This window comes from Protopterus annectens, chromosome 11.part0 (genome assembly GCF_019279795.1).
Source record: "Protopterus annectens isolate FY-2018-M chromosome 11.part0, PAN1.0, whole genome shotgun sequence".
Classification (NCBI taxonomy): Eukaryota; Metazoa; Chordata; order Ceratodontiformes; family Protopteridae; genus Protopterus; species Protopterus annectens.
Window position 1 is genome coordinate 295,892,757 of NC_056745.1, and position 26,412 is coordinate 295,919,168.

The 26,412-nt window shown below is 36.0% G+C and overlaps 1 protein-coding gene across 9 annotated transcripts in view; it reads left to right on the forward strand.

Annotated features, from left to right (window-relative positions):
- ABCC9 (ATP binding cassette subfamily C member 9) overlaps positions 1 to 26,412 on the forward strand; it is a 1,652,866-nt gene that overhangs the window by 1,058,140 nt on the left and 568,314 nt on the right. The gene's annotated exons all lie outside the window — the stretch shown is intronic.

The following is a 26,412-nucleotide window of genomic DNA, read 5'->3' on the forward strand; positions in this document are numbered from 1 at the left end:
ATTAAAAGTACAAGTATTTAAAATGGCCATACTTTGGAGCCTTTTCCATATTATTTATTTTTTTTGTCTCTAATTCTGAATTTAAAGGGTGAGAGTCATATGTCAAACTTGTTTCAAAATGCTTATAATACTGCTACATTATTGAGCTGTGCTGGTGAGAAAGGGCATGATTTTCAGAAGGCTCATGGCACAGATTCATATCTACACTCCCTGCTCTCTTCTGGAAAGAACACTTGATTTTTTCCACCGATGATACCCAATTTTCATAGCTTCATAGGATGATACTAGGCTATTGACAAGAAGACCATTATAAGCCTAGCCAAAAATTTTGTTAATGTTCCTACAAAGTCAGCTGCTGTTTCCCCTATGCAGCAGGGACACGGGTGAGATTATAGGGGTGTATTTTCTGTTTCCCATCCAATCATCCAGGTTGTTCTTAAAGAGGGATAGTGAGGTACTCTGCTTGACATGGAGAGGGAGCCTATTACATAGATGGGGGAGTCTAAGGGACAAAAATCTATCCCAACAACAAGTTTTATTAATGCCACAGGGCAGGTTGAGGTATTGTGTGCAGGTTGCATTAGTGAAATTTGACTTATGGATATGCAGCAACTTCATCAAGCCTGGGTCTGAGATGGCCTTGTATGCCAGACACAGGTCAACGCTGAGCAGTTTGCATGAGAGTGAGTAGAGGCACAGGGCTTTTAGCCTATCTGTATTGGGTAGGTGTTTGAGACCCTGGATTTTCCTGGTCAGGAACCTCTGTAGTCTCTCCAGCTGCTGCATATGCTTGGCAAGGTGCATGCCGAAGAGGGCATTGTATTTGATAATGGGACTGATAAGGGAGGAGGACAGGGATGTTATGACCTCCTTGTTCTTGGATGAAATACACTCACTTGTGAGGTAGGCCATGTGGAAAACCTTACATACAATGGAGGCAATGTGGTGGTCAAACGTCAGCTTGCTAGCAACTTGGGTCTCCAAGTTACTCACACTGATTGTGTGCTTAGTACATTGTTATTAATGTGATAATTAGTGGGGACACCATTTTCCCCAAAGGGGATAATGATGCATTTCTTGGCATTCAGTTTGAGGCCAAGCTTCTGGCACCAGTCATTAGTTTGAATAAGGCCGTCTCGGAGAATGTTCACATCACTGGGGAAATTTAAGACAGCACTCAGCCTGGAGTCATCTGTAAGCTTGGTCAGCCACAGACCACTGGTTTTGGCTGGCACCTCAGAAAAGTATATCCCAAATAGTAGAAGCCCCAAGACCAATCCTTAGGGTATACTGCTCATTGCTGGTCTACTACTAGAGGCGGCTTCCCCTATTTTGACTGAGTGGGTTCTATCAGTGAGCCAGTTAGCTACCCATCTGCTAACATACAAGTTGATGCCTAGTAGGGAGAGTTTATCTATTATGCCTGAGTGGGAAATAGTGCCAAAGGCTTTGGCTAGTTCAGGGTAGGTGGTGTACACTGTCTTCCCCTTGTCCATGGCTTTGGTGACTGTTTCAAAGAAATCAACCAAGTTTAACAGGCATGATCTCTCTTTGACAAAACCAAACTTTATGGGGTCAAGCATTTGGACATTTCCAGTGTTCGTATAAGGTCCATCTAAGGTGGCTTAATGGTAAATTGCTTTGATAAGGTGTGCAGGGTCCTGGGTTCAAGACCTGCAAGGGCTGTTTATTCAACATGCTGGAGGGATGGATTCCTGTCCCAGAGTCTTCCCTTGCACTGGAATAGGCTGGCCATTCATGTCAAGCAAAGCTCCTCATTAGCCCTCTTTAAGAGAAATCATGACAATTGGATGGGTAATAGGAAATTCACCTCGGGGATCACTGCTATGTCTCTGCTCGACAGAGGCACAGGAAAATAATTTTCTTGGGTGGCGAAAGCCAGGGAACCTCGTTTGGCTAGGCTTGTATATGCCCTAGGGCCAATAGCCTAGTACTTACCTATGAACCTATGATAATGCATTCCATGCCCTTGCAGATCAGGCTAGTCAGGCTGATGAGCCTATAATTGCCTGGGTCAGTGGATGCTCCACCTTTGTGTAGAGGGATGACAATGTCTGTTTTCCATTCAGCTGAGATGAAGCTGGTGCTCAGGCTTTGATTGAGTAGGCTGCCTAATGGAGCCGAGAGCTCATGCCTGAGTTTATGTAGGATGCAGCCAGAGATGTTGTCGGGTCCCATGGAGACTGCATTTTTTGCCTTTGAGAGGGCATTAAAGACCTGCTCCCTGGTGATGAGGGGTGGGGGTCAGTTGCTGGGGATGTCCTAGTTTACTGATGGAGGGGACAGGGGGGTGAGGTTTTCATTGAATCTGTCTGTCAGCAGGTTGGCTATATGTATGGCATTTGTGTTTGTGGTGGTGATTTAATGTAGTTTATGGAACTGTACTTTTTTTATTGACAGCCATTATACAGGATTGCATAAAAAAGTGGTATAATGTGGCATACTTTTCCATCAGTCCAGCACTGTGTGTTAGATCCATCTTGAGTGTCTACAAAAATATTGCTTCCTAACCATTTACATGCTGTGTATTCTGGTTACGCAGTGTTGTACATAGCGAAGAATTACAGAATTTCTTAAACATAGATGTACTAATGTATTCTTCCTGTAAATATAAGGATGTTAATTGGTGCATATCTCACCAAATGATTTATACAGATTGTATGGCAGATATATTCAGGGGGTTGTGTTAAACAACTACTTAAGTTTACACACAGTGAAGCTTTATCCACAGAAAAAGTTATGAGTAATGGGTGTTACACTGTGTGGTCACTGGCAATATGGCCGAGGATCAGAAAAATATGGTAACATCTTTAAAGGGAAATAAACATTGAATAATAATATTGGGATGATGACTTCTGAAAGAGGTTATACGAGCTAAGGGAAGTTCTTGAGAAAATTTTATTTTTATTTATTTATTTTATATTTGTTAACCAGGATGGTCCAACTGGACACAGGTCCATGTTCAGCAGAGGCCCAGGGAGAAAAGCTCCACAGTAAGTAAAAAGTAAAATTTTACACAATATGTTAAAATAAATAGAATTTTCAAACAATATGTTAAAATACAGTATACAGCAGAATACATAACAAGAAAAAAATAGCTACACATGGTTAATAACAAAATAAGTATACAAATTCAATCAGTATTAGGAGAAAACCTAGACTATAATATATATTACAGTAGGCATATTAGGAAGTGAGGTATATAACTGGAATAATTTGAGGACTTATGTAATACATGGGCATAGCCACTTATTCTTTAAGTGTGTTCTAAGTGAGTTTTTAAAGTGAGAAGAGGTAGGGGCAGAAATCAGAGCAGAAGGGAGATTATTCCAGGTTCTAGCTATGGAGTGGGAGAACAGTGCTTTTCCTGCAGTATTGTTAGCCCTAGAGATACAGAGGAGGGGTTTGTCAGAAGATCGGAAAGGACAATTTGTATTATAGTGGGTGAGAAGTTGGCCTCGTGCAGGTTTTTTTTCAGGATGTGTTACCACACCGTAGGCAATGACTACCTGGTGATAGGTTAGTAGCCAGGGAAGTTCCAGCCATTGCAGTTCCCTTAGAGCCTGGCAATGGTGGGTTCTAAAGGTGGAGTTGTTTGCAAACTTGGCGATTTTATTATAACATGATGTGAGTCTGTCAAGGTCAAGTTTTCTAAGCTGGGTAAGAATTGGAGTATCATACACTAGGGTAGACAAGAGGTGAGTATGGGCTAGGGTAATCCGTACTTGTTTAGAGAGGGATTTCCTCTGCCTATGTAGTTTTCCCATGTTTTTTTGGACTTTTTTGATAGTTTGTGAAATGTGGACGTTAAAGTGTAGATTTTTATCAATTTCAACACCTAGGATTTCGGTATGGTCAGAGGGAGAGATAATAGTGCCATCTTTGGAGGAAATAGTGAAGGACAGAGGGGTGGAAATGGTTTTGTTTGGGGTGAAAAGTAGTAATTTGGTTTTATTAGGGTTTAGGATAAGTTGATTCTGAGTGATCCAACTTTCCACAGAGCTAAAGAATTCCTGAGTGAGTTGTAGGGTGGGAAGTGATGGAGCTGAATAGATATGAGTTGAATCATCAGCGTATTGTATAAGTGAAGCATGATGTGTGGTGGTATGGAGATTATTGGTAAATATGGAGAAAACATGTGGGTTTAATACGGAGCCTTGTGGTACATCTATGGTAGATGGGAGTAAGGGGGATAGTACATTTTGGCATTGAACAGAGTGTTGCCTATTTGATAGATAGCTTTTAAACCAGGCTATAGCAGAAAAGGCTAAAGATAGGGATGTCCTAGTGTCTAGTAGTAAGGGATGTGAAACGATGTCAAATGCTTTGGTGAGGTCTAATAATATTTGCAGATACAAAGTTATTATTATTTCTATGTCGGTTGATCAGATTGGTGAGAGACAGCAGAGTGGTGGTTGTGCTATGGTGTTGTTGGAGCCATGCTGTGTGGGGGAGAGGAGATGGTGTGAGTTTAGGACGTGTGTTACCTGAGAATGTATACATTTCTCTAGTATTTTAGATAAGGGGGGTAGAATTGCAATGGGGTGATAATTTGAGTATTCATAAGAGTTTCCACCTTTATGTAGTGGAATAATGTATAATACCTTCCATAGCTGTAGGACATATGCTTCTTGTATGGAGTGACTGATAAGAATAGAAATAGGGTAGAATAAGGATTCAGCAGCTATTTTTAGGAAGTTGACTGGCAGATTTTTAGTGCCAAGGGTGGTAGGTTTCAGTTTTAGGAGGTGATTTTTAATTGTTGAGGTGGGAATGGGTGAGACCGTAAAGGATGGGATGTTTCTGGGCATTTGGTTGGGTTATATGTAGGGCTGTTTTTGGATAGCTGGGAGGATAGTGTTAAGATGGATTCTGTGAAGTGGTGATTGAATTGGGAAGCAATGTCCTTGTTGTCATTCATGGAGTTAGGAGTAGGAGTGGGAGTGTTGCCTGGTTTTAGCAGAGAGTTACTGGCATGCTAAAACTCTTGGGGATCTTTTGAATGTTTTTTTTGGGAAATTGATGAAGTAATTTTGTCTACTGAGTTTAGTTTGTTTCTTGGCTAGTATTGTATTTCTTCCAAATTCTCCAAGCCTTATCCCTTGACTTTAGAAGGGCTCTAGTTTCCCTAGTTAGCCATGGTGCATAGTTTGACTTGGCTCTTATTTTCCTAATTGGTGCGAGTCTGTCAAGGATATCGATGAGAATATTGTTGAAGTAGTCAACGGCTTGGTCTAGATTTAGGGTTTGTAGTGGTTTCCAGTTACTATGTTTTAGAATACTGTTTAGTTCTTCTATATTTAGTTTACGATCATCTCTGACTTGTCTAAAAACAATGGGTTTGGCTATGTTGGTACATTTACGCAGGAGGAAGGTGGGGAGATGGTCACTAAGACCATCAGGAAGGCATCCTGTCTGATAGTTTTGTCTGGGGCAGTTAACTAGCGTCCAATCTAGACAAGACTGTTTGTGGGTTTTTTTTTTGTCAATTCTAGTGGGTTCTTGGATAAGATGGGTAAAACTGTAAAGATTAATATGGTTAGTGAGGTTGTTAAAGGTACAGGCTGACCAATCAGTGTTCAGGTCACCTAGTAAGATGGTTTCTTGGGGGAGATTATCTGTGGCCCATTGTAACATTTCTTCAGTGACAGGAGAGTTATTACTTGGGGGACTATAACAGCAGAGTATGATTTTAGTTTTTGTGTCATTTATGCTTAGGGTTGAACCTAAGGTTTCGGCATTTTGAAATGTAGGTATGGGGGGTTGTAGAGGTTTGATGTTGATTGTATTTTTGTAGAAGATAACAACTCCACTTCCCTTTTTTCCCCACTCCATCCTGTCTTAGGATATTATATCCTGGTGGGAGAATGTCTTCATTTTGAGTACTAGGTTTTAGCCACATCTCGGTAATGGTTAGTATGTCAGGGGAGTAGTGAGCTATAAATGTGTGTAGGTCAGAAAGTTTGTTAGAGTTACTTCTGATGTTTACATTCAGAATCAATAGGTCAGAGATTTGCCTAGCAGAGAATAGAGAGTTTTGTGGTCCAGGGTTTTGGTGTAGGTCTCCAGATATAAGTAGATTTTTAGCGATAAACAGTATGTGTTTAATTGTGTGCACTATGTCTGTGTTGGATCTAAATTATGTTTTTATAGTGTAAGATGGTGTTGTGTGAGACTTATGAATAGGTAGAATTAAGCTGTTTTTAAATAATGTAGAAGAGATAGGAAAGAAAATGTGTGAGTGTATATTTGTTTGAAAAAGTGTTATGTGGAATGATGTGTTTTCTAATGATGTGTTTGTGATGTTTGTTAGGTATGTGAGGGTTAGAAAGAGAAATCCTAGGATTAATGGTGTTTTATGGGGGATTAGTGGTTGGGTCTTAGTGGTTTTGGGGTTCAAGTATGGGTGTGAGTGTGAATGCATGGCAGATAATTACTATGTATCTTTTTAAGGAAGAAAATTTCATAGGGGGTGTGTATGAGAGGTCATTGATTGGAAGAGGGTGTGGTCAGGTGATCTGGGCTTAGAATAAATGTAGAGGTAGTGGGGGCATGTGGGAAATGGGACAGGGTAGGAGAGCGCGGAGTGAGCCGAGTATAGTGAGTCTCGGCCACTCCTCGAGACTGCAGAACCTATGTATAGAGCTGGTCAGGACAGAACAGTAAAAGGAAGATACCTCTGTAATTAAGCAGGAGTGGGAGGGAGTTGTGCAGGTTCAAGGTGGGGGAGGGGGTAGACACAAAGTAATACAAGGTTGTAGTAAAAGGAAGATACCTCTGTGATTAAGCAGGAGTGGGAGGGAGTTGTGCATGTTCAAGGTGGGGGAGGGGTAGACACAAAGTGCATGTTCAAGGTGGAGGAGGGGGTAGACACAAAGTAATACAAGGTTGTGAGTCAGAAAAACTGGACTAGACCAGCTGCTAAAAAGAAAACAGGAAAACCAAACTAAGTCAGTTCCAGGTCAATATAGTGCAGTATCTTCCTAATAACTACAAATCTTATGCTACTAATCAAGTACAGTGTGGTGAAACGGACCACCACTTCTACAAGGAAAAACAACTGAAGTATGGGCTGCAGGTATATAGGTAACTTTTTCCAAGAGAAAGTAATTTTAAGTAATTGACTTAGGAGTACAATAGGAAGAGAAAAATGGGGGGGGGGCAGAAGTGTGTACATGTACAGTGAAAGGGGAAAGAGTCTTCAGTTTAGAGGACAGATTAAATACAACTCTAACATACACTAGTGTAACTGAAAGCACTTTACTGTTCCACTGATGCAAGGTCTCACATTGCAGGGCAATGAGACAGCCTTGGGTTGAGTGGAGGTTGGCCAAGACACAAGATGAAACTTTTGCTGAGGTGAATTAGTGTAACTGAAAGCACTTTAGTGTTCCACTGACGCAGGGTCTCACATTGCAGGGCAACAAGACAGCCTTGGGGAGGTTGGTCAAGACACATGATGAAACTTTTGCTGAGGGGAACTAGTGTAGCTGAAAGCACTTTAGTGTTCCACCGACGCAGGGTCACACATTGCAGGGCAACAGTGAGACAGCCTTGGGTTGATTGGAGGTTGGCCAAGCCACAGGATGAAACTTTTGCTGAGGGGAACTAGTGTAGCTGAAAGCACTTTAGTGTTCCACTGACGCAGGGTATCACATTGCAGGGCAACAATGAGACAGCCTTCAGTTGATTGGAGGTTGGCCAAGCCACATGATGAAACGTTTGTTGAGGGGAATGTGAGCACACTACTGAGGATTCCTATGAAGCAAGGCAGAAAAGCTAAGCTAAGCTAATGTTACTTGTTATACTTAACCTGGTATAGAGTTGTACTTGTAGATCCTAAACAGGTTTTCTTAAATGCAGTACACAGCACGATGCGTCAGATTATAGTAAATATTTACCACAAATAAGTAAACAGAGTATCAGAGATAATATGGTTCTGCACATCAGGTAATACCAATAAGGTACATTGTGTCAAGATGTATTTGCTTCTGCTTGCCTCTTCATCTGTGATGTACAGCTTATGCAAACAGAAGAAAATTATTGTCCATCCCAAAAAATGGGTAGTTGCTCTCAGTGGATTCCAGTCTTACTTTCATTTGTAGATATCTCTTGTTTTGCCACTGCAGTCTGTAAAATATAATATTAAGTCCTCCATAGTTCTAATTGCTAAATCTAAAACTAACAGTTTTCCACAGTTCACAAATCCTCAATGGTTTATCCTGGCTACACACACTCATGACATTTGTTTAATGATGAAACTAAAGCTGTGAATCATAGCTATTACACTCTACAGGAACGACTAAAATATATTTACCCTTATGAGATACAACATTTCTGCCTTTAGTATGGATTGTTATCAAGTCTAGCTGTTGTCTGTACAACTGAGTGGATGATCTTCCAAGCAGTCAGTAGCACACTGGCCTTGGGGCTTTAGTACTTTTTCCATAAAGGTTGCAATGTAAATATGTCATCCAGAAGGAAGAACAATGTACAGGCATACCCCCCCCCCCAGGTATTAAAAAAGCTGGTTTTATTTAACTTCCATTGTTAGAGGGATTTGCCAATACCCCTTAGTGAGGTCTAATGCAGTCAGGAAACTTGTCTCCAGCTAACCTTCAAAGAGTTCCGCTACCATAAGCATTGGGTAACTATAAAATCATTCCAGAACCCATTGGTGCCATTAGGTTTGCACATTAATACTATAGGACAAGGGCATCATGGTTTGATTCTTCTCCTGTGTTAAGCAATTATTGCTTTGCTAGTGACTCCAGTAATCTGTAAAGTTTTAAAATCATCTTTTTTTTCTTTGACTGGTCTAAATTTTGTGTTAAATCAAGTTTGTTCTGCCAGGAAGCTCTGAAAACATTTCCGTGTTCCTTAACATAGACTCTTTTATTTCAAGTTTCTGTGGCTTAGTGTATCACACCGGACCTGCAGTAATAGATGCCATTTTTCTTTCTTCTCTAGATTTAATAGTTTCTGCTGCTAAACTAGCTACAGAGATTTGTACTTCCTTCCATAGCTGTGGAATATTTTAATCCAAAGTTCTCATAGTGGTTTACCTAACTCTACCCTTTATAATTTTTTTTATCTCAGATAGACCCTGTCATTTAGCCTAAAATGTAGTTTCTGTTCAGGGGACCAAAACCAACATTTGGTCTCTGTCATCAAATCCCATAGTCACTGCACTATTAACATAACCCCCCCCCCCCCCCCCCATATAGCTTGATCTCTTTTTATGTGTTCCTGTACTATGGGCATCACATCTTTAATCCTATTTTGTAAGTGTTTAAATTATTCTATGACAGTTTTAAATGGTGTTTTCTCTTCTTTCTACGTTTCTGTGGCAACATTAAGTTATCCACAAGGGTGCCTGCAATACAGGCAAAGGAATCCAAATATGGAAAACTTTACAATACAAACAATAAGAAGACAACGAGGAAAAGTAGAAAAGGAGATTAATAATGAAGAAGTTAAAGAAATAGAAACTGAGGTTATGGAGCACCTGCAAAATGAAGAATTTGGTGTAGAAAATCGAATGCAGAAAGCACCACAATAAGAGCAATGGATAGCCAAATTAAGGGGAAACCAGCGGAACAGGAAACAATTGGTCAGGTGCCATATTAAGATATTTTGGAGCCTTCCACAGGACACCAGTATAAACATTCACTTGAAGGTAGACAGCAAGGGAAGGAACAGGAAACTGTGGAAGCTCTGATGCAGTCAAGGGTGAGGAGTGATGGGCGAGTGAGTGCCCATATGACAGAGCAACGGATGGCACAGGATGAAATGAAGAGAAGAGAAGGTGCCACAGGAAGATACTATAGAACTTTCTATAGAATGCCCACAGGAAATGGAAAACAATGGATGTGCCCTCAATTTGGAAGAAAATGAGCTAAGAGAAGAGTTGCTTGACTTAATAGGCATAGATATATATATATATATTAAGATCAACAAAAGAAACAGACTGCAGAAGGTTAATAAAACCGCAAAAGTCAGAAGTCCGATAAAACAAATGAACACAGTAATTAGGTCTGTCCTTTGAAATCTATGCAATATAACAGAAGTAAACAGGATATATTACCATGCAGCTAAATTAATAACTGATAAAATTCTCACAAGAACACAGGGTAGTGAGGGGAAAGAAAGTGGAGAAATCGAATACCAGCATGGAAGTATCGAATAGAGAAAATTATAAAGCAGTTAATACAAGAAGTGTCACTGTTAAAAGACTATATAAGTGGGAATAGATCAACAAAAATACTAAGAAATATAGATGTGATAAAAGCAATGCACAGTGTTAGAACAGACCAGGATCTTTCATCACAAATAACAAACTAAAAATGTCAGCACAGGTAGAAAAACTTAGATGATACACAGATAAATATAAAGGAAAAGTACAAATAAGCAACTTATTGATGACCCAAAAAAGTTTTATAGAGAATTGGGAAACAAGGTAAAAGGAATTGAAAGACTGCCAAAAAAAGAAGAAATAGATGCATTTTGGAGAAATATCTATGAAGATCCTGTGGAACATAACAAAGATGCTAAATGGATAAAAGAAGTAAAAGAAATAATAATAAGTTTAAAGGTACAGGATATGAGATGAGATGAAGTAACAGCCATAGAGATTGAAACAAAGTTAAGAAAAGCCTCTAATTGGAACCCCCCAGGCCTAGATGCAGTACCTAACTTTTGGCTAAAAATATTAACATCTTTAAATGAACATTTAGCCATGAGTAAGAATTATTTATATGCACACCCCTAACAGACACCAACCTAGCTAACAACAGGTAAAACAATGCTTCTACTTAAGAGTGAACCTGCAAGCTACCCTAAAAATTATAGACCAGTAACTTGCCTTCTGATGACATATAAACTATACATGGGAATTGAGTTTATAGACATTTAGAAAAAAACTCAATTATGGCATTAGAACTAAAGGGCAATAAAAGAAAGTTATATGGTGCAAACGATCATTTGTTGTTGAATAAAGTCATAGTGGAGAATTGTAAAAAGGGGAAGAATCTATGAATGGCATGGATTGAATAAAAGAAAAGCATTTGATAGTATTTCACATTCATGGATAAAAGAGTGTTTACAAATGTATAGATACATCCTACACTGATAGACTACATTACAGTGACCAGAATAAAAGGAAGCAAGTGCCAAAGTGCAAAGCTCAAAACCAAAAGGAAAGGCACAAAGAGACTGCCAGCAGATTCAAAAATCCAATTTATTCAGTAACACAGAAGGTAGACACACATCCAGGAAGATACATAGACACCAAAAACAATTCCCTGCATTTTCGTCAGTTTGACTTCATCAGATGGAGATTAGAAATGAAGCTTCGTATGTTAACATATATACTCCCTAAAACATACTATAGCCAGACTGCAAGTACACTACTATTACATAAACATTAAAAAAGTTAATGTTTATGTAATAGTAGTGTACCTGCTGTCTAGCTGTAGTACATTTTAGGGAGTATATAGGTTAACATATGAAGCTTCACTTCCATTCTACATCTGATGAAGTCAAACTGATGAAAATGCAAGGAATTGTTTTTGGTATTTATTTATCTTCCTGTGTGTCTACCTTCTGTGTTACTGAATAAATTGGATTTTCGGATCTGTTGGCAGTCTCTTTGTGCCTTACATTACAGTGACCATGAAACAGTGGCAGACCACTTTGCAATTAAGCCATGATAAAGGACGAATTATTATACCAGGGATAAAAATTCAAAGGTGGATATTCCAAGGTGACACTCTGTCACTGTTGTTATTCTGCCTTGCCCTTAACCCATTAAGCTGCTTAACAGCTTAGGCCATGGCTATAATTTGGCTCCTATAAAACAACATAGTCTAAAGACTCATCTACTCTTCGTCAGTGATTTAAAACTGTACAGCTCATCAGATGAGGAACTGAAAGCACAGCTACAGGTTGTCAAAACTTTTTCAGATGTTATAAGAATGTCATTTGGTCTTGATAAATAGACAAAAGCAATGTTTAAAGTAGGAAAACTGCAGCAGCAGGACAAAGTTACTTTGGGACAAGAATGTGACATAAAAGAACATGAGCAAGAGGGTGTGTATAAATACTTGGGAACTGATGAAGGATCAGCAATAAAACATGAACAAATGCAAATAAAAGTAAGGGATAATTTAGAGGGCTTAAATTAATCCTGAAAACAGCATTGACATCTAGGAACAAAATCCAAGCTATGAACCAATTTGCTCTTCCTGTCCTAACTTATAGTTTTGGAGTGACTGATTGGCCCCAAAACATGTTGGATAGATTAGACATTAAAACAAGGAGGATGCTTCATGCGTACCAAATGATCTATAAAAATCAGTGTATACCAAGATTATATATTCCCCATTCTGAAGAAGGGATGGGCCTCGATGAAATTGATTACATGTATAGATCTGCAGTTGTGGGACTCCACACATATCTGCTGACCTCACAAGACCCAAACGTGGTGAAGGTTTTGGAACATGAGGAGGATAAATCTAAGATGACTTCTCTGCTAAATCTAGCAGAAGTATATCAGTGTCAAGCAGGAATGGAAATCAAACCAGAAGTAGATAAAAATCAGGCAGCAACTGAATGTGCCAAAAAACAAAAGAAAGAATATAAGGTGAAGGACCAGATGAGAAGGCAAGAAATGTAGGAAAAGCATAAATATAGTTGTAAGTATAGAAAACTTCTGGAAAAAACTCATGTTGATCAGGAATGAATGCAGGAATGGTTAAGGAGAGGCGAATTCAAACCAAGAAATGAAAAGCTAATATTGGCAGCACAAGATAGTGGGCTACATACACGCTGGTTACAAAGTCCATTGAACATGTGGGAGAAACAGACAAATGTAGGTTGTGTAAAACTGAATTGGAAACAGTCACACACCTTGTTGCTGGTTGCGACACACTAATGGCAGAAGGAATGTATACTGAAAAGCATAATAATGTGGTGAGACTGTTGCACTGGGGATTGTGCAAACATTATGGAATCAAAGTGGCTGAAAAACACTGGAAAGATGAGCCACAAAGCATCAAAGAAAATGATGAAGTTTATATCACATGGGATCACCCAATACCAACAGTTCAAAAGATAGATGTTAGAAAACTAGATATAATGGTCCAAGAAAAAAAGACAAAAGTAGCATTGATCATTGAAATTGCCACACCACTGACTACAGTGTCTTGCATACAGAGAGACACAAAGTCATAAAATATCAAGATCTGTAAGCAGAAATGAGAGCAATGTGGAGGAAAGAACCCCAGACAGTCCCAATAGTAGTAGGAGCAATAAAAACGAATCTACATTCGTATTTAGATACGTTCCCAATCCATGTAACCCCATACACATTGCAGAAGGAGTCATTAGTGGGCACATTGCAGGTGCTGTAAAGAGCACTTCTGGCTGACATCAAAGACTGAAACAATACTAATTTCATGAACTTTAATTGTACTATGACTGAGGAATGAGGTCCATTCCTGTCATGGTATTAGAAACCCAAAAGATTTGGAGAAATTAAAAAAGAGTGCCTGCCATATAATAGCTCAACAGACTGAACACTGTCAAGGTTTGTGTAATTTGTATTTGTTTAATAAAATGAAGGCTGTATGATATTAACTGCTCATAATTGTTGCCATCTTCCTCAGTAACATTTTTAGCATGCTCATTTAAAATGTTCAACTAGTACTTAAAGAATTGGCCGAGTATTTTTTTCTAGACATAAATAAAGTCCCTTAGTCAGTGTATTTCCTTAGGTATTCCTTGTGTGGAAAATAATAAAATCGGTCCCCTAGCTTTAGAAAGTGGATCACCCCCAGGGTACTTAGTTGCATAGTTTGCAATAATTAAAAATGCATTTCTGTATCTTACAAATAGCCCAGCAAAGGATTTTTAAACTTGTGTGTTGGGCTTTCTGGTGTTCATTTGCATGCTCACACTGCTTTATAATTTCTGGCCATTATAACCTTGCTAAGATATTTGATTTAGACTTATCCATTCCCAGGTGTCCCCCAGCATATGACCATGTGCTAATTTCAACACAGATTTCTGAAAGGCTTGGGTACCAACAGTTGGCATATCGCTTCCTCTATATCCTTATTTATTCGCTATAGCAAGTCATTTTTATGTAAATCAGAATATGGATAAGTAGGAATATCTTGGTCAGCTTCTTCTCCAAGAACTCTAGCTGCAATCTTTCTCACTCTACCCAAAGTGTCATCTTTCCACTGTGACATTTTAGAATTTAACCAGTTTATTTGTGGGCTAGCCACTTCTGTCCTCAAGGTCAGCCTGTCACAATGTAGAGGCTGGAGTCTCAATGTCTAACTTTTTGATTAGAACAGGCAATTTATACCAGTGTTATTTAATGTTAGTTGCTGTTTCTGTCTTCTTTAATTTTTCTTGCTCCCTTGCTTTAGGCACCTGATTTATATAACTATTTTCCTTTTGCTTAGAACTCTTGCATTTTAGCTCAGTGGGGAAATAATTGGGGATCTGTTAAAGATCATCTTTTTCTCTCTGTATACACTACCTTTATCTTTCTGTCTCCTTTATATTACTTTCCTACTATTTTAAGGTGAATGAACACCTCCCTCTCACTTTTTGTTGCTTTTCCTCTGAAAATGGTATATCAAAACACATTTTATTTTCAGTTTTGTTTTTTTTTCCCCTGACTTCTAGATACCTATTTTCTTAAATCTTACCTTATTTGCTTTTTCAGTTTTGCATTAATTGATGTGGGTTTAGACCTCATCTTTGGTATTATTTCCTCCTCTTTAACTATACCAGTGAACTATCTTATATTTGTAAGTTTTAAATCCTTAATATTCACCTGCTGTTAAAGAATTTTCCATTTCTGCGACTTTCAGTTTTAGTTTGATAGAAACTTTAGAATTCTGCACAGGTTGTACATTTTACATGCTTCTTAACTTCATTTTCTTGGAATTTATCATTTTTGTGTTTTTTTCTCCTTAGATCTACCAGTCACTTCTATTACCAAGTTTGAAACATGTCCCTGCTGCAATGACATTATGTATCCTGCACCATTTTCAGGCTACAGTATCTTATTGTGTAAGTCCCTTCCTTTATCTGGCTCTTCTCTTATAGCCTGTTATATCATAGGCATACTGCGGTGGTGGTGGTGCTGTGGTAGTGTTGTCGCCTCACAGTTAGAGGTTGTCTGTTCGATTCTCAGTTAGAGCATCTTCTGTGTGGCGACATGCCTGAACGGACGTTCCTTCGTTGAAGGTTGTGCATTAGGCCTGGCAAGCCAGCACGTAAAACTCTACTGCCAATCATTAGCGGACCAGAGTTTCGCTGTGGCGACCCCTAACCGGGAAAAGCTGAAAGACACAAACAATTGTGATGTATCTCATTAAATGGGACAGGTTCTTCTTTCTGTATCCTTTGTTAATTTTTGTACCTTTAAGGATTTCTAATATTATACTTTAATCTTTGTTGGATTTCCACAGTGCCAGGAATGTGTCTTGTGGTTGCCATCCAACCGTACCCCACACTTTTTTTTTCCATGTTAGGCAGCAGTGTATCTATATAGACTTATTTATTTGCTTCTTCCATTCATTATAGTGATTGACTGGACCATTAAAATGACTACCTTCTTCCCATTACATCCACAAATTTAAAGTGGGGAAAATCTTCCTTGTTTTTATGTGATTTGCTAAACTGGGTAGTGGACCTGGCTAGGCACGTTTCTGCCTGGATGATGAGGTATCCTCCCCTGTAGCCCACCACAGTCTCCAAGGTGAGTATAGCAAAACTTTCAGACTCCTTAGTATCAATTTGGTACATCCATTTTCTTAATGCTCAAGGTAAAAGTGTCTTTCCCAACAGAGGCTGCATTTCTGAGTAACAGAGTAATGCTTCTTACCCACTGCAAAGCATTTATTCTTGCATAATGCTCTCCTTTAACAGCATGACCATGCTACCTGAGTCTAGCAATACTTGCAGCTTTCCACAACTAATTAAAATTGCATTAATGTTATAGTAGTCAGTAATATAATGCAGTCTCTAGCAGACAATGTCTGATACATCTTATGCATAGCATCAGTAGTAGCATGGTTTACAGACATCACAGTTTCCACAGGTGCAAAAGTGTTGCTATCACTTTTATTATATGTTGCTATGAAACACTTTTCCACATCTAAAACAGACTATATCTACAGCTGTTATTTTTTCTTTGTTACTAACATTTGGCACATGTTTTACTATAGGTCTGGACTACCTTGTTTTATACATAGTTTCACGGCATAACAACTGTTCTACTAGTACTGCAAAAATTTCTTCTCCACTCTGCAGCTGACCATCACCTGCCACCAGCTCCTCTCCTCATTCAGTGCTTCTACCAGACTCACCATACATTTAGAGCAGGTGAGGAAACTAATCACACTAGTGCAGCCTCATACTATTGGTGGAGAGTATGCCCTAAGTCACCCACATGGCAGTCTTGCCAGCTCTGCAATCACTGCTAGTGTTTGGTGCATTCACACTTCCACACATGTTCAGTCCCCATCTATGTGGCTCACTGCACGCAGCATGGAACTGACTAGGCATGTTCTTCCCCGGATGATGAGTTATCCACCCCTGTACCCCCCTCCCCCCACAGTGCCAAAGGTGAGTATAGCAAAACTTTCAGACTCCTTAATATCAATTTGGTACATCCATTTTCTTAAAGCTTGAGGTAAGAATTTCTTAAATTATTCAATGGTTAGTATTTCTGCCATTGTATTTTAGTCACTAACCATGAAGCAGGTATATGCTTTAAGTCACATAATTGTGACCTTTCCTTGTTCTATGAGAAATGTTTGAGGGTCTGTCTCTGGGGTAACACCAGCTCTGGCTACAAATTCCTTTTTAATCTTTTTTTTATTTGATTTTATATATTTAACAATAATTCAACAATCTGAAACAAAATAAAACAAAACCATATATAACAGTCCATAACAAGAATTATATACACAAAACCATTAGATCATTAAATTTCTGCCAGGCTATATATTGGTGAATAACATTTCTAGTTCTCATTTTAATGGTTGATAATTCATTTTTACAAACAAAGTTGGCTAGACAGATACATTCACTAGTAAAAGGAAGACAGACTAGTTTTGCTTTTCCAGTATTAAGGTATAACTTTCCTAACAATAGCTAGGACAGACAAAAGAAGAGGTATTTGCCATACTCAAATAACATCTGGGAATTAGGGCATTGTATGAAATCAAGGAATCTGTAATAGCAAAATTATCTGACTACAAAGCTTTGCAAAAGTTTCTAAAATCAGCCCAGAAAGATGACACTATGTTGCATTATATGATCATATGAATCCAATCTGCATCAAGGGTTTCATTGCATCTCATCATTTTATTTTTTCTGATATATATATATATATATATATATATATATATATATATATATATATATAAAACAGCAATTTTGTGGGCTATTAAAAAAATCTATGTAAAAATTTCCATGTATAAATCTTCTAGTATAGAGAGTACATTGATTTTCCTGCAGATTTTAAGAATAGTTTCTTACTTTTCTCAGAAAATTCTTTATTTTTGTTGAGTTATTCCAGTATGACAATTCAGGGGGAACTCATTCAGTTGTAATAATCTTATATGTGATTGACATATATAACTTACCTATAGATGCATTATTATTTATATTAGAAAAGAAGTTTAGGATATTTGGAATAGTTTTAGTTTATATGACTAATACTATTTTAATATGAATATATTCCTTACATGTTTATATATCTAGCAAACTACTACTTTCCAGGCTGTATCTAGCAATCAGATAATCAGCTGAGTGTATTTTATTCCCATTCAGAAATGCCAATAAATGAAATTACTATTCTTTAAGTCAAACATTTTCCTTATATTAAAATGTAGTAAGCATCCATTTGTGAAAGCTATAGGAAATAATATTATTAAATAATATTAATAGATCTTTTATTAGATAATTCAAATTCATAAATCTCTTGAATATTAATAGAACTTGATTTATGAATGGGTAATGAGTAAACTTATGTTTTTCATTTAATATATAGTCGTTTAAAACCCCCAAAAAGGTATTGATGTCCAAATTTGTATAAGTTTCTATTATAGGTTTATTATCTATTAGTGTACTTTCTATATTGATTTCCAACAGGCATAAGAGGAGTAAAGGCACTGGAGTATTACTTTAATAATTACAGATTTGGAATATAAGTCAATATTGGGGACACCAATGCTTCCATCCTGCCAACTTTTAATGTTCCAGTCTAAGGAGATTCTTGCTTTATGGGGAAATCATAAGAACTTCAATAAAACAGAGTTTATTTTTTAAACTTTGTTAGAATGGGGAAGAATTAATGACTGACTAAAGTATAAGATTTTTGGTAAAATTATCATTTTGATCACTATAAGTCTATCCTCAAATGTGAAAATGTATTCCAATTGTCTGTTAATTTGGATATTGTATCAATTAGGTTTTGGTAGTTAATGAAAAGTGATTTTTTATTATTACTATCAATAGTAATTCCTAAGTATTTTAATTGTAAATTGTCTCAGCCAATTTTTTTGTATGAGTTTAACTTAGTTGTTATCTCTTTGTTTTAAGCAAGGTTTTTGTTTTATTGTGTTTAAATTTCAGACCTGAAATCTTTTCAAAATAGTCCATAGAACTATGTGATCCAATGAGAGTTCAATATTATGACTAGTGAGCAGAATGTCATCAGCAAAAAGTTGAATTTTAGAAGAAAATGTTTGTGTTAGATCTTATATAGTTAGCAAACAGCACTATAAGTAGAAATAGCAAAAGGGATAAAGAGCATCCATTTTGGTACCTTTTAAGATGTCAAAGGGTCTAGATATAAAGAGCCTATTTTGACAAAAGAAACTGAGTTATCATAAAGCTTTTTAATTAACTTTATGAAATCGGAAAAGTTATATTCATTTAGTATACTGAACAAATATGACCAATTCACAGAGTCAAAACCTTTATCCATATCTAAGCTTATTATGGCTAACTCTTTTTTATTATTGTTTGTCATATCAAAGAATCATATTATATTATCTTGAACTTTCCTATTAACTATAAATGTCTGATCTTTATTTACTAAACCAATGATCATTTGATTTAATATTTTTCTGTAATGTAAACATGAAAATCTTGTAGTCTACATTTAAAAGTGATATAGGTCAATAAGAACATAGAGCAGGGTCCTTATCTGATTTTAAAATGGGTGTAATAAGATAATATTTCCATGACAGGGGAATATTCAATGTACTCTTAACTTTTTCAAAATCATTTAATACAATTTTTAAAGTATTATCAGGTAGAAGTTTATATAGCTCAGGAATTATCCCATCCACACCTGCTGCTTCATTAATGTTAACATTTTTAATTTCGGCTCTTAGTTCCTTAAAGGAAAAGACTTATCAGTTTTGATTTTCTGTTCTTATGTATTTTTTCTTTTAAAAACTATTCAGTAAGTTGCTGTTACTCTAGTTTAACTTTATTTTATTAATTTCTTCATAATATTTCCTAAAAACATTTCAATATATCTTTCAGATCCATAACTTTAATAGTCTTTTCCCATTTTTATATACAAGCTCCTTGGTATGGTTTATTTTATTCTTGTTTTTTGATCTAATGGCTATTCTATGAATACTCTTAGAGTTTATTGAATTCAACTGTAATTTATTTTTTTTCTAGGTTAATGGAAATCTTATGATGTATAATTTCTAGGTATTTCTGATTTAGATTTCACAGCTGGTGCTTGTAGCTTTATCATTGGGTTCAATGTTTAATTTATCAGTTTCAGCTTGTAAAGAATTTAAGTCTTTATCCTATTCCTTTCCTTTACAAATATATCAGTTTTTTACTTTACCATATAAGTAAGCTTTTAACATGTCTCATAGTTTGACATTGGTGACCTCACCATTAATGTTACATTCCATAAATTGATTTATCTCTTTTAATAACCATCCATTAAAGTCTTTCATTTTAGTTATATATGCTGGGAGTCTTTGGCAAGAAATAAAATTGTTTGGACATAAAGTTAATGTAAATGTAATAGGATTGTGGTCAGATAAGGAACATGAAACTATTAGTACTTCTATTTTGGAGTATAAGGCATTACATACCAATACTTTATCAATGTTGGTTTGAGTCCCAAATCTAAAAGATTAGTGAGTATATTTTAAAGAACCATCTAGTTTTAAATCCGATGTGTCTCTCATATACATTGTATTAATATAATGATTTAAATGTTTCACTACAAAAGATGGCCTAATTTGTTTCACATTTGTAGTGTCTTTGTCTGATAAGATGCAGTTAAAAATCACCAGCTATCAACATTTTTCCTTTACAGTATAGTGTTATAATACAGTATAGTGTTATAATATCTAAGTATTTCTTACATGTTTTATAACCAATCCTAGGGATCCAATATGTATTTATAAGGGTATAGTATTTTTTATCAATTTATGTTATCACCAATACCAGCATACCATTCTTGTCAGAATAGGAATCCACTATTCTAGGAAGACCTGATATTTTTTTTTCAGAAAATAAGAACACCTCTTCTTTTTTGAACCAAAGGATTGCCTGCAGGATGCACTGTTGGAGATGCTAGGTGAGCAGATTGGTGTGATGAAGGAGATGACTTTTCTGAGCTATGGTACAGAACTGGAATTGCCTGCAGAGATAGTAAGGCCTTGCTTTCTCTAATTATGGTGGATGCCAAAACAAGCAATTACTGAAAAATGTAAATCAAAATCTAAACCAACTATATTAGAAGTATATAGTAACAGAGATAAAACAACTGGAATTGAATTCTTTAGAAATGGGTAGGAGCAATCTACATAGGAAAAAATTGGAATTGTGGGAACAGTACATACAGGGGAAGAATGAGGTTTAAAAGAAGGCAGGACTTATATGAGCTATGTAATGTTTGAAAATGATTGGTTAGATTATAAGTGATCTGTAATATTTGGAACTTGGAGTGTGTCAGTATGGTTTGTGATGTAAAATTTTTGCAACTAGGATTGTGTCAGTGTGGTTCATTTTCATTTATATAAATGTATGATTGTTTATGTCATAAGTGATGGCTTAAGAAAGATGTTTCTTGTTTAAAAAAGGAGGTCCAGAACTGAATAATTTATGTAATGTTGCTTAGGTTATATGATATATAGCAATATATGTGATGTATAATGTTTGTTAATGTGAATTTAATACAATTTGATTACTTTTGTATAAATGTAAATGTGCCTATGTCACAAGTGATAATTCAATAAAGGTGTTTAAAAAACTGAGAGCCAATTAAAACTGAAAAATCTTTTAACAACAATCTGTTTAAATCTTTAATCAATAAATGAGTTTCCTGTAGAAAAACTATGTCTGCTTTATGTAAACTTAAATACTTGTTTAAACTACCCCTCTTTAAAGGGTTATTTAACCCATTTATATTTAATGAAAGACATTTATATACTGGCATGTATTGAAACAATAGATATAGAAATTACTATGAAATTATTTAGTGCATTAAGCAGTACACTAAAAAAAGAACAGCTTGTTATGGACAAACACAATAAGGATGATGGGAAAAATTCAGAATTAAAAATATTTTTAACCTCCAACATATAATACAGTATTCCAGACTTGGTGAAAAGTTCATACAAGCTGCTTACTAACAACACCATAAAAGAAACAATCACATTGTTGCTACTATTTCTATGTATATAAACTCAAATTTTCTAAATAAATATTTTACACTTTTTAAGAAGATGTTAAATTACTAGAAAACAAGCCAAAAAAACTATACAAGGTTAATATATAACAAGACCTGTCAAATAGAACTTCAAATAACTATTCATTTATAATAATTAGCATTAATTATACATAACATTTATTTATATATTAACTATAGTATTAAAGATATTCTCAGACTATTCTCAATACTTATTATAACATATATATATATATATATATATATATATATATATATATATATATATATATTATAAACTATAGCAAGACCCCATCTTATCTCCATGCTACTATATGCCTCACACATTCTTACAAACATCTGACCTAGGACCTAGGAAAACTTGAAACTTGCTATAATAAAATCTCAAAGTTTGCCACTGTAACAAACTTCAGCTCATCATTGTTTGGCATAAAAACAGCTATCCTGGTTCAAACTACCAAATCTATTTGCTTATAATCAACTCACCTTCACCCATCGACTACTAAATCAGGCAGAAAAAATACTTGTACTACAAAATCTATTAATAGACTACTCCAATAACAGGGTATTGTGTTCCAGTAAAAAATTCTTCTTAAATATATCCAAACCTAACAATGCAGCTAGAGTTTCCCTATACTCCAACTACATACCCAAAACTTGGAATTCCATGCTATAAATTATCAGAACAACTACTAACACTACCAACTTTAAAAAAAAACTTCTCACATCACACCAATCAGAATCATGGACCTGCTCTTGCACTAACCCTGATTAGGTAATAGATGTCTTAAGGCAGCTAAAGGAACATAACCTGTTATTTTTGTACTTGAATACTATACCCCTACTAAACATATGTATACTTAACTTGTTTTCTACCTACAATCACAATGCTGCTATTCTTTGTATCCTATCTAGACTATATGATTGTATCAGTAAAATGTATAGCATGTATTGCCCTCCCCACAGTTGGGTCGGCGTTTGAAAGGCATGCGTAAATGGGTGTGCCTTTGTTGAAGGTTGAACGTCGAGCTGGCACCTCGGTGTTCATCAAAATATACTTCTAATCATTAGCAGACCGGAGTTCTGCTGTGGCGACCCCTAACCGGGAAAAGCCGAAAGACAACAACAACTTTTATCTGAGATTGAACCAATATTTGTATCTGTATGTTATTTATGTATCTTACTGTTAGTTATATATTTGGAGGTTTTCTCCCTGGGCCTCCACTAAAAAAAGGGCATTTGTCCAGTTGGACTTTCCTGGTAAACAAATGCAAAATAAATAAATACTTAAAATATTTATATGAATTAAGAAACTCTGTGTTGTGAATAAATAACTTCTGTTTAAGGTACATGTGCCTGTAGTTTAACCAGAATAGCACCTGTGTGCTATATGTACAACATTATATAACAAACAAATTACCTGTACGTATTACATTTTGTAAAAAGGTTATGAACCAGTTAACATTTTGCCTATGTAAATTACTTACATTCCCACCGCATTCACTACAAAAACCTCATAAGTGATTACAAATTTTCATCCAATCTCTCACAGAGACTAGAAGCTTGTGAAAACAGCCTGCATAGATTTTGGCTATTTACATTCATATTCATTATTTAACATGGCTGAATTATAAAGCAGACTGCTAATGTCGGTATTTTATGCAGAAATATGTTATCTTAATGAAACTGTATGTGTTTTTCAACTTATGTTATTACACTATTCCCTATATAAAACACATATCTGAGTCTTCTGACTAATAAAGTGCTGCTACAGCATTATCTAGTATGAACAAATGCTTCAACTAGGAATAATACTCACTAAAAATGAAAGAAAAACAGTGTACCAGGTGCAGAGGGAATATGATACTCAGTAATAATGTTGAAAAGATTTAACACTAATTTCCACTCAACTATTAATTGTACATTTGTGTATTGTGTTTGACGTTTAATGAGAACACCTCTATGTGTCTCACATCAAATATGTACCCTTTGTGCATAATTTCACTTGCTCCCCATTCAATAATTAAACAGATGTTTCAGGTGTATATATAGCTAAAATAAGCCATTCAGAAGTCTAATTAATTACTATTATATTAAATTGCACTACTTACAGTTTGTCTTTAATACTGGAAAATATCATTTCAAAAGCTACAGCATTTAAAAAGCCATTTTAGCAGTCCTTTTCTGTGTTCTATAAGCTCCCTGTTTCTGAGGGGTTAAAGGTCACTTTGCACTTCCTCTGTGGCTCAGAAACTGTTCAGGAATGATTCAAAGACACAAAGAAGCTTGAGATAATCTAAAAACACTCTCTAAACTCCTCCAAAGTAACTTGGCAGGAAAATAGACTGAAAAGAAAGTCTTTAAACACAAGAAGGCTCATGGACACATTATGCAAGCCACATTTTAACTGAAAAAACATTTTTGTTAACATCAAATAAACAGGGGAAAGTTATACAACCTCAATAACATCACTAGAAAGAAAAGGGAATCAAAACACGTCAGTGCACACATTTTAACTACATCCCCCTCTGTCAGTAACAGTATATGTAAATACTGTGTTAAATATTAAAAATTAAAACAGTAAAGAGTTTTAACATTCCCTTCGACACACATACATTTCCCAATAATCAAACCAGACTCATTCTATTAAAGTTACTCACTTAATAAATTATTGTTATAAAGGAAAGCATGAGAGGACAGAAAGGAAAGGAAAGGGAATAAAAAATAATAAATTAAAACTGTTTGAGTATGGTATTTCCCTTTAGACTCATAATAATTCAGTTAAAATAAGCTTATTGACATATACTTTACTCCCTCTTCTGGAAAAAAACTGCAATATAACATTATCAGGGAGACTAATACTAGTAAACTGAAATGAATGTAAGGAAAATAGAAAAGTATTACCTTTAGGTGATTTCATTTAAAAGATGTTTCAGAAACAGCTTATTTTAAGACAAAATATAAATAACTAACAGGTAGTTTTATTTGTCTCTGAGCTTTTTTTTTTTTGTTCTCTTTAACTTCCTAATCGTTCCTTAAGCCTGCCTTTTTAAAAATGCACTCAGGTCCATATCATCAGTAGAATTAAATAAATTATTCTACTGGAAAATGGAAACTGCATCTTCTAAGGAAACACATATTTTTTCCCCAATAATTTTTAGTCTGGATTGTTCATTGATTTTAACAGAGGAATACAAGCTTTTCTCTTCAAAACCACCAGAGGAATAGTTATATTGTCATGTCTAGTTAAATAATCACCAAGTTTTATGGGTGAAGCAGACATGGTTGTTTTCAAAACTAGATCCTTGTCTTGACTAGAAATACATTTGACTATTATTAATTTGGGATTTGAAAGTTTTTTGTTTGGTGTCACTACAGTCAAAGATCTATAAGCCCTCTCTATGCCAAATTACAGGGCTTCAGGAAGGTTTATTGTTTATGGATCCAAGTGGATAAGAAATTTACCATGTTATCTCCTTCTAGTTGCTCAGGGACTGCATAAATATGGATGTTGTTCCTCCTTGTCCTATTCTTCAGGTCATGATTTTTTTCTAAGAACTTGATGTTTTGTTGAAGAATAAAGTCAATGTTATGTTCTCCTTCTGTAAGTCTGCTGTCTATGTCAGTGACAGAATCCTCCATAGCAGATATCTGGAATTTCTGTTGTTTTACTACTTCTTTAATTAATTCAATCTGCTTTGTACAATCTTCTGGTAAGTTGATGACTTTACCATCCAGTTTATCTAGTTTTAAGGATGGGTCTTGTTTCCTACAAAGAATAGATTAACTCTTTCTACACTGTTTTCTTGTGAAACTACTTTAGAGTGGTGCATATCCATTTGGTAAATCTTTATCTTGAAGTTTTGACAAGAAAATCTATGAAATGTAAATTATTTTTTCACCAAAATGTCCCAAGGAGTTTCCAACATGATATCCCAGCTTATTTGAATGATTTTTGATGAAAATGATAATTTAATCCTGTCAAAAAATGTATAGGAGAAGCTGAGCTGCTAACTGCTTGCCGTCTTGGCCACACACACCCCTTTTTAATATTTTCAAAGTCATGATACTGTGTCCTTTCCATCTCCGTGATGGCTTTCAGTGGTTCTTTGGTCAACAAACCTGTAAGGATCCATCCCTCCTGGTGGGTTTACTGCTCAAAGGTGACCAGATGTGCATCTAGGTCCTCCTCCCAGGTTAGTTATTTTTAGAAGTGGAATTAGCCTTGCTGCAGCCATAAATTTTGACACTGCCACCATCCCTTTAGCTGCAGGAGTGATGATCTGCAGTAATTCTACATTCGAATCATTCTACAGCTGTCATCCTAGCAAAGTGACCAACACACAGGTGCACTCAGCAACAGAAAAAAATCCCAGCACACACCACAGGACTCTCTCTCTCTCTCTCTCTCTCTCTCTCTCTCTCTCTCTCCTCTCTGCCATTAGGAAAACATGTTAAAGATAGTGACTCCCCTATGTCAGCAGTGATAGGTACAGTCTTAAGACTTTAGCATTAAAATGTATGCCAACAATGCATCTGCAATATGTGACTGTAAAACATTAAAGGGACCAGAAACACAAGTCTTAGAAAACAGCAAGGTTTATTATAGAAAAGTATAAAAATTG